This window comes from Rhinoderma darwinii, chromosome 1 (genome assembly GCF_050947455.1).
Source record: "Rhinoderma darwinii isolate aRhiDar2 chromosome 1, aRhiDar2.hap1, whole genome shotgun sequence".
NCBI lineage: Eukaryota > Metazoa > Chordata > Amphibia > Anura > Rhinodermatidae > Rhinoderma > Rhinoderma darwinii.
Window position 1 is genome coordinate 591,776,359 of NC_134687.1, and position 9,935 is coordinate 591,786,293.

Genomic DNA, 9,935 nt, shown 5'->3' on the forward strand with positions numbered 1-9,935 from the left:
ACTTCCCTGCCACTCTATCTCCATAGTGACAGTATGGAGTCAGGGGGGCGGGGATCACTTCCTGTGGCCTCCTGATGGCAGTTTGGCGGCCATTATGTTAAGTGCAATGTGGTGGGACATTATTTTTTCATACTTGCCAACAGTCCTGAATTTCGCTGGACTGTCCGACGGACTGGTCTGCAAAAGGGTATGCTAATGTGTATTAAAAGGGTTGTTTCTTGGTAATGGGGATGGGACTTAATACGTCCCACCATTTGGGACTCAAATGTTGGTAAGTATGTTTTAATATGTTGCCTAAAGATGGTAAATAAATGGGGCCACAGGCTTGTGCCGCATCGCTTGGTGTTGGTGTAGAAGTCCATCTGTAAGGCTGAGTTCACACATTGCAAATTTTGTGGCGGATTTGACGAAGATCACACCCTTATGCATTACAAAGCGTAAAATCTGCGATTAAAAATATTGTCAACAAATCCTCTACGCGTGAAGAAGTAGTTTGTAGATGGGCTTTCTCAATTTTGGATAAATTTCCCCCAAAGTCTTGTAAATCTCCCTCCGATTCCAGCATAAATATATGTAGAATTTGCTAGCTTCCCGGAATGACTCACAAAATGGTGGTGGTTGTGTGGGAATCCTTGCTTGTTAAAACAAGTTCCTCCCCTTGTGCAGCCTCTGCCTCCATACGCCTCAGAGTAAATGTTTTTCTTTTCTCCTGTGTATATGGATATGGACACGGCGAGACGTGAATGTAATCAATAAGGGTTCATTCACACATTGCGGTTGAGTTGCGGTAAAATTATATGCGGTTTTCAGATAAGGTTCTCTTTTGCGGTTCTAACCGCACCTCAAGCGCAACGTGTGAATGAACCATTAGGCTATGGATTTTAGGGCTTTATCTGAATTTCTTAGTGGGTTTTTTTCTTTAGGCAAGAGCAGAGGATTCTGGGAAAGCAGATCAGTTAGGCCCCCTGCACACGACCGTGCCCGTAATCACTGTCTGTGATTATAGCCACTGATTGCAGCTGACAGCCGCCTGCATTTGCTGGCCATCCTTCCGTATAAAGTATGGGAGCACAGTCTATAAAAAGTAAAAAATAGGACATGGCCTATCTTTTGCGGAGCCTTTATACTGCACGGACACCTTCCCGTAAATATACTGGAAGGTATCCATGGGCAATAGGAGCGGATGGGTCCGTAATTACGGATGAATTCTATGATCGTGTGCATGGGGACTTAGGCTTTGAAATCCTGGGGGGAATGACAAACTATACAGCTACCATTACAATTTGTGTGGTTGTCACTCCGCTTTCACAGGCTCCGAAATTGCCATTTCGTCCTTGTTATGCAGAAATACATACCTGTCACCCATATTGCTACCTAACTAGAGTTATTGTTGAAGAGTGACCGCACCTGCGGCAGCCATTTTGATTGTTATCCAGCTTTTCTATGATTAGATTTGATTAACAAAACTGCTAAATGGATTATTAAAACTTGACAGAAGAGGACAACCAAGGGACATACATTTTACAGATTTTGTTTTTAAGTGTAAATGTTACACCTAAATTATCATTTAGCAAGTTATAGTCTTAACAAGAAAGGCCAGAGGAGCCGCTAACTGGAGACGTTTGTGATTGAACAGCAATAGCGCTCTTGTGAGCATTTTATTAGAGATTATAAAGGTGAAAATCTCCACGTATCAGGTGGAATTCCCCTTTAAAGAGAACCTGTCACCTGCCCAAAATACTGCAGCTGAAATGTCCGTTAGATTGCAGGCGCCTCACAGATTCTGCCGCTTTTTCTTTTTTTCTTTTAGCCTGCACCGTTGCCGATATCTGTGCCAGATATGCAAATAAGGTCTTTGACTGTCAAGTGGGCTGCTAATACCTGTCACTTGATAAGGGGTAACTGCCCACTTGACAGTCAAATGCCTCATTTGCATATCTGACACCAGAACTAACTGCACCGATATCTTGGGAATGGTGGGGGCTGGAGGAAAAAAATTAAAGCATCAGAATCTGAGGCGCCTCTAATCTAACTGAGGTGTCAACTGCAGTTTTTTTGGCAGGTGTCTGGTCCTCTTTAAGGTCACATGGGCATGGTGGTGGCAGCTGTTTTGTTTCTCTATTCACTTATGTTATAAATACTTATAAAATATCAGTGAGTATAAAAAAAAACAAAAAACCCCAATCGGTCGCCTTGCTCGGATACATTCGGCCTCCATTCTTGAAAACCAAAGCCGTTAAAGACTGAAGGTGTTGCCCATAACAACCAATCCAATTACACCTGTAGCAATCTGATTGTTATGGATGACACTTCCAGTCACAGTGTCCTTCAGTTATGTGATTGGCTGCGCTTGATCTAGGCTATAAAATGGTCCTCTGCATTCTACCTAGAATGGCATCACGCTTAAAATTTAGACTTGAGCACGTCACAATTGGTCTTTATATTTGTTATTTTAAAGGCGTTGCCGCACATATTTAAGTAGTTACATTTTAAATCTGCAGCACAAAAAGGGTTAAACATACATGCCAAATGTCAAACCCTTATACCTTGATATTGCCGTCTTGTTACCTTCAAAATAAACTGGCAATATACAATAGTCATGGTTGGAGCTCTTTCTTATTTATTTTTTATGTATTATATGTTATTTTCAGCATTATGTGAAATATCACATGAATAATTATAACAAAGCGTGAGTCAACCATGGCGCTGCAGCTGGGCATCAGAATCGTACTGGACCACCATGGTAACTCCCAATGGGCCCTGGCTCTGATACAAGAATAGACCCAGTGATCCAGCAGAAGGCAACCCCATTTGGAAGTGACTTTAGAGATAAGCACTTGCCACTAGCGTCTTTTTCGTCGTATAGGAACATTCGGTAATAATCTATTAGACCATATTGATGAAATAGAACAGATTGGCAGTTGGTGGTAATTTTTGGAGGGTGACAAATTGAAAAAATACTTTCATACTTTTGCCTAAATTATGCAACCATACAGTGTCCACATAATACATTGCCCACTTAATATCATCGGGGGAGTTATAAGGGGTGCAGATGTAGCACAGAGGTGCAATATAAAAAGACTCCAGTAATATAAATTGCACGTGGTAGGGATGAACCTTTTCCGAGCCTGCATTTTGGCCAAGGAGCTTCGAATTATACCTCTGAATATTCTATACAATGTTCAATAGGCTGCAATAGCGTGCCCACAAAATACCGCGATACATTGCCTACATTCTACCCCCACAGTACTTACGTTTGGCTGCCATAACTTGCCCATAATCTTGCCATACAGTGCCTAAAAAAGTCACCATAATTTTTTTTTCCATACTATAATCTGTACTTGCCTCTTATGCCAAGGGTAAGGAAGACTTCTGCCACACAACTGGCATGACGTAACTTTGTACTTATATTTATTCTTGGGTCTCATTTACACATATCTATTAAAATACAGTAAAAATACAGATGGTTTTACCTATATTTAGCTCCATATTGTTAGGCTAACACTATCATTAGTATACGGTTACCTGTCAGAGGAATAGAGGTTCGAAACATTAAACGGAAAGCAACGGTTCCTTTAGAATTACCATTTATTTCAGCAGTAATTCTTTTGTTTCAGTTGCTTTAATTTCTCCAGTCTCCCAGTCTTCAGTTCTTTCAGTCTCCATTTGCTAGGTTTCTGGATTTTTCTGGACAGAAGCAAAAGTACAGTCTGCAGAACTTTTATTTCCTTGAAAAAAAACAGAAACCTAGCGAACGGAGACAAACTGAAAGCAACTGAAACGAAAGAATTACCATTAAAATCAATGGTAGGGGGTGTGTTCCCGGAAGCCGATGGAGTAAGACGCACGGTTCAGAGCTCCTCCACCCTAAAATAAGAGGTTCATACTCTATTTAGCCTCCTAACTCATACTCACGATGGTGAGACACTCGGCCAAGAAGCCAGACAACAAATTGGCGTCCTTTGGAACAGCGGCTGCTGGGACCTTAGATGCCTTCTTGCGTTCAGACTTAACGGCGGGACACGCGCCATTGCCCGCGCCTTCCCAAGACACTGCATCGCAATCCTCCTGAAGTTTGTCGAAGTCTGAGGATAGTGAGTACCCCTCAGGGACTGCAAAGTCATTATCAACAGAAGCCACTACTGCTATGCCTCTTGAGCGGTCTCCCGAAATGGTCTCCATGGACCAAGGCAATGATGGCCTGTCACCATCTTCTGACACGGCCTCTATTTAGATCCCTGAGGGACCGGAATCGGAGATGCTCGATTCTCAGGTACAACGCTCTTCTCCACAACGGGACTCACAGGTCAGTGACTTACCGTCTAATCTTGTGGACCTTCCACTCTCACCCAAACCTCCACGACCCCAAAAAGGTGACATCCTTTCTTCTAAACGCCCCAAAGAATCAGGGCGGTGATGGCGGGAACTTGAGCTACAGATTCTCTCCACCTCTGGCCCCCGGTGGCCCTGCGGGCATGCCCCAGAGTCCCAACCGTGGCTCTCTTCAATGGACTCTGAGACTCCCACTCCTAAATAACATGATTGGCAATCATACCTACAACAACTCCCTACTAGGGATGACTTTAAATCACTTATAACTGAGGTGAAAGATACTTGTATTGCAGCCATAGCCGTGGTGAGGCAAGATATCCTGAAAATCTCACATAGAGTAGAATCTTAAGAAGATGATCGTGATTCCACTCGCCAATATGTCTCCCAGCTGCAATCCATGGTTTTGGCCCAGCATAATGCCATCTCTGACTACCACAAGCACATAGAAGACCTGGACAATAGAGGTCGACGCCATAATATTACAGTCTGCGGTGTACCTGAAGCTGCACATGAGAACCTGAAAGAAGTTCTGACGACCATTTTTAACAATGTTATGGGTGTTTCTGCTGAACATACTATAAATTTGGATAGAGCTCACAGAGCTCTGAGACCTAAGGGCGCTTCTCTACCACGAGACATAATTTGCTGCGTCACTGACTATGAACTTAAGGAAACTATTATGGCTAAAGCCAGAACTCACAGATCTATTCAATACAAAGAATCCACCATCCAACTGTTACCTGATCTGTCCTGGATCACTTTACATAAGTGTAGACAATTACGCCCTTTACTTTCTACCCTGCGAGACAACAATATCCTATACCGATGGGGATTCCCGTTCAGCCTTGCAGCCAGACTAGAGGGCCGTTCAGCTATCCTTAGAACACCATCGGACATCCGAACCTTCTGTGATATATTGGACATTCCGGTCCCGAAACTTCCCAACTGCGAACTTACTTAGGCCTTCTCCCCACTATTACATCCACCGACTCACTTATGCTCAATGCCCCTATTACTGTAGTATGCTGATCTCAAAATATTTACCAAGATCTTGACCAATAGACTTGGCTCACTTCTCCCTGGTTTGATACACAAAGATCAGGTTGGGTTTGTCATGCATAGGCAAGCTGGGGATAACACTAGACGTACAATTGATTTGGTTGACGTTCTCGCTAAAACTGATTCTTCAGGATTACTCCTTAGTTTGGATGCCGAGAAGGCCTTTGACCGGCTGGATTGGTCCTTCCTCTTTGCCACTTTAGAAACAATAGGCATTTCTGGCCCTTTTCTTACTGCAATACACTCATTATACTCCTCTCCAAATGAAGTGTGGGAATAAACTCCCACACGTCAGGGTCTAAATATTTACAATGGCACTCGACAGGGTTGCCCCCTCTCCCCCCTTCTTTTTGTGCTATGCGTAGAGCCACTGTCCTCCCGTATAAGGAATAATCCAGACATTAAAGGAATTCTGGTACGGGATACGGAATTAAAAATATCCCTATTCGCTGATGATGTCCTCCAGACTCTGCGCAACCCACAAATTTCTCTACCTAACCTGCACTCGGTCCTAAGTTAATACAGCCTTTATTCGGGATATAAGATTAACAATTCTAAGACAGAAGCCCTACCAATTAATCTTTCTGCGTCGCATACTTCGACCCTAAAATCTTCCTTCAGCTATGTGTGGAAGGAGGACACAATCAAGTATTTAGGTATTCAACTTACCCGCTCCTATAACTCCTTATGCAAATATGATTTTTCCCCCTTTTTTCAGGAAATCAATAGATTATTATCCAAATGGTCCACCCTCCCCCTCTCTTTTTTTCGGCAGAGTGTTTGCAGTTAAAATGACTATTTTACCAAAATACCTTTATCTCTTAGAGACTCTCCCGATGCCCACACCGCGAACTGATATTCGTAAGTTCCAAACATCTCTACTGAAATATATTTGGGCGGGCAAACGCCATAGAATCTCGAAGTCAGTCCTACTTTCTACCATTTCATTGGGTGGACTGAAGTCCACGATGTCTACCGCTACTATCTAGCTGTTGTCACGAAGGGTCTGTGGACCCACTGGGCCGTACCGCCTTGGCGGTAAGGCAGCTGGCCAACAGGGCGCAGGTGAAGGTCTATAGTTCATATAGGTACCTGTGGCAGCTCAGACAGCAGCAGGGCAGGCTCGGCTAGGACTAGGCAGCAGGTAGACGTCAGGCGAGGTGCAGCAGGTCAGACGTTGGATACAGCACGACACGACTTTGGCACAGCACAGTGCTCGACCAGGATGGTATGGAATGCTAGGAACAGGAAGTGGAACATGTACAGGTACAGGAACTGGAAACGGGAACACACTAGGAGGCCATCACATAGACAAACTTACAAAACTTCAACAACCCTCAGGCATAGAGGCAGGGGGCTGGACCCCTCTTATAGTCCAGGGTACTCACGGGTCAAAGTTCGTCAAAAGGTCCGGTGCGCACGCTGGACGTTTAAGAGCGGGCACGAGCGTGCGCGCGCACCCTACGGGATCCAGCTGAGGTGAGTGGACGCGAGCGCTGGCGTCTCCTGAGGAGGAGGCTGGGGCCAGCGCTTGCCGACGAGTGGCTGCGGCTGTCAGGGGGAGGTTGGAGCTGACGACCTGCAGCCACAGAGATTATATTATCCACCTCTTACGCCCCCTCTTCTTGGGGCCAGAGCGAGAGAGAAACTTTTTCAGAAGAGTAGGGGCATTGAGATTCTCCTCTGGCTCCCAGGACCTCTCTTCAGGACCAAACCCCCTCCAATCCACCAAATAAAAAGTTTTTCCTCTCACTTTCTTGGTGTCCAAGATCTCCTTGACCTCAAAGATGTCCAAAGGGCCGCTGGAGGCAACCGCAGGACTGGGAGTCTTGGAATAGCAGTTCAGAATCACCGGTTTCAGGAGGGAGACATGGAAGGAGTTGGAAATCCTGAGGGTAGGAGGCAGCCGAAGCTTGCAGGCGACAGGGATCTGCTGCAGGATCTCGAATGGTCCAAGAAACCTGGGAGCAAATTTGCATGATGGCACCTTCAGTCGTATATATTCCTAGAAGACAGCCAGACCCTTGTGCCAGGAAGAAACTGAGGCGGTTCTCTTCTCCTAGTGTCCACCCTCAGTTTCATACGGTCAACTGCCAGCAGGATGGAGGATCAAGTCTGCCGCCAAATCTGTAGAAAGTCCCTAAAGGCCGCGTCAGCAGCTGGTACCTTGGATGAATCAGGAACCAGGAGAGGTATTCGTGGGTGTTGGCCCAGGACTATGAAGAACGGAGTGTTCCTTGTGGACTCGCTGGTATGATTGTTGTAGGAGAATTCAGCCCACGGAAGCAACTGCACCCAGTAATCATGCTGCCTAGAGACGAAGTGACGCAGGTAGTTCTCCAAGATTTGATTGATCCTCTCGACCTGTCCATTGGACTGAGGATGGTAGGCCGAGGAAAAGTCCAACTTCACACCTAGAAGTCCGCAGAGGGCTCTCCAGAACCTCGAGGTGAACTGAACCCCCTGATCAAACACAATATGCTGCGGCGAGCCGTGCAGGTGGAAGATGTGTTGGATAAACAGCTTGGCCAGTTGAGGAGCAGACGGAAGGCCGGTCAGAGGAACGAAGTGCGCCATTTTCAAAAATCCATCCACCACCACCCAGACAGTACTGCATCCGGCAGAGAGAGGCAGGTCAGTAACAAAGTCCATAGCTATATGCTGCCAGGGAGCATCGGGCACATGCAATGGCTGGAGCAGACCAGCGGGTCTGGAGTGAGCGACCTTGTTAGCACACAGAGCAGGAGGAAAAAAAGTCCATAACATCTTTGGGCAGCGTGGGCCACCAGAAATGACGGGCAATCAAATCCCGCGTCTTACGGATCCCCGCATGACCTGCCAGTCTAGAGGCGTGTCCCCAGCGGAGGACCCTTCTTTGGTCAGCCATGCGCACAAAAGTCCTCCCTGGAGAAATATCCACATACCCTAGACTTGCCCTTGAAACCCCTTTGGAACAGGAGTGCACCAGCACCGACAGAGGAGGTGTCCACCTCCAACGAGAACTGTAGGGAAAAGTCTGGATGATGGAGGATAGAGGCTGACGTGAAGGCACTCTTCAGGGTATTGAATGCGGACTCTGCCTCAGGAGTCCACACCTTGGCTTTCATGCCCTTCTTGGTGAGGTTAGAGATAGGGGATGTCAGTAAAGAGAAGTTTGGGATGAACTGTCTGTAAAAATTGGCGAATACCAGAAAGCGCTGTATGGCCCTCAAGCCTTGAGGACGTGGCCATTCCAGGACGGATTTTACCTTTTCAGGATCAATCTTGAGACCTTTATTCGAGATGTAGCCCAGGAAGGGTAGCGTATCTCTCTCAAACACGCACTTCTCCAATTTGGCATACAGATGATTCTCCCTTAACCGCAGCAAGACTTGACGGACAGGATCTGGAGAAAAAATCAAGATGTCATCAAGATAGACTACTACTCAAACATAGAGGAGGTCACGGAAAATGTCATTAATAAACTCCTGGAAGACCGCAGGGGCATTACACAAGACGAAGGGCATTACTAGATATTCATAGTGTCTGTCCCGGGTGTTAAATGCTGTCTTCCATTCGTCACCCTGGCGAATCCGGATTAGGTTGTAAGCCCCCCGCAGATCTAACTTGGAAAAAATCTTGGCACCACCTATACGGTCAAATAATTCTGAGATCAATGGCAATGGATACTTATTTTTCACCGTGATGTGGTTGAGACCCCGGTAGTCTATACAGCGACTAAGAGAACCATCCTTCTTTTTGACGAAGAAGAATCCGGCTCCTGCCGGTGAGGAAGACTTGCGTATGATGCCAGGCTCCAAGTTCTCTCTAACATAGGCGGACATGGACAGAGTCTCTGGCAGAGAGAGAGGATATACCCTACCACGGGGAAGGGAAGCACCAGGAACCAGCTCGTTAGGAAAGTCATACGCCCGATGTGGGGGCAGTGTCTCCGCCTCTTTCTTGCTGAAGACGTCCGCAAATGAAGAAAAATGACTAGGCAATCCTGCCAGTGACTGAGGCAGAGGAGGCTGAGCTGAACGAATCTGTCCCAGACAACGATTGTGATACTCGGGGCCCCACTGGAGAACCTCTCCAGAGTTCCAGTCCAGGACTGGGGCATGCAATCAGAGCCAAGGCAGGCTCAGCAACACAGGCTCAACAGCTCTGGGAAGGACATAGAACGACAGCAATTCGGAGTGGAGAGCCCCTACTTGGAGCTTCAGTGGTTTGGTCACATCAATAACTGGATCTGGCAGGGGTAGACCATCCACAGAAGAAATTGTCAACGGGCTCTCCATAGGGGTGGTAGACAATTGAAGAAGGTCCACCAGGTCTCTACGATTGAAATTCGCAGCGGATCCAGAGTCCAGATACGCAGAGACAATTTGGACAGGAGTCCTTTTTTACCCAGGGTTGTCACTCCTAGCAACCCTAGGCTTTGGGGCTTTTGGGGGCACAGAGGCCGCAATATAGACAAAGTCCCGAAGTGCGCCTGCGTTGTCTCTCCTGGGTGGATAGCTTACCCCGGTCCATCATCACAGACTCCTTAGGAGGGTCGACAT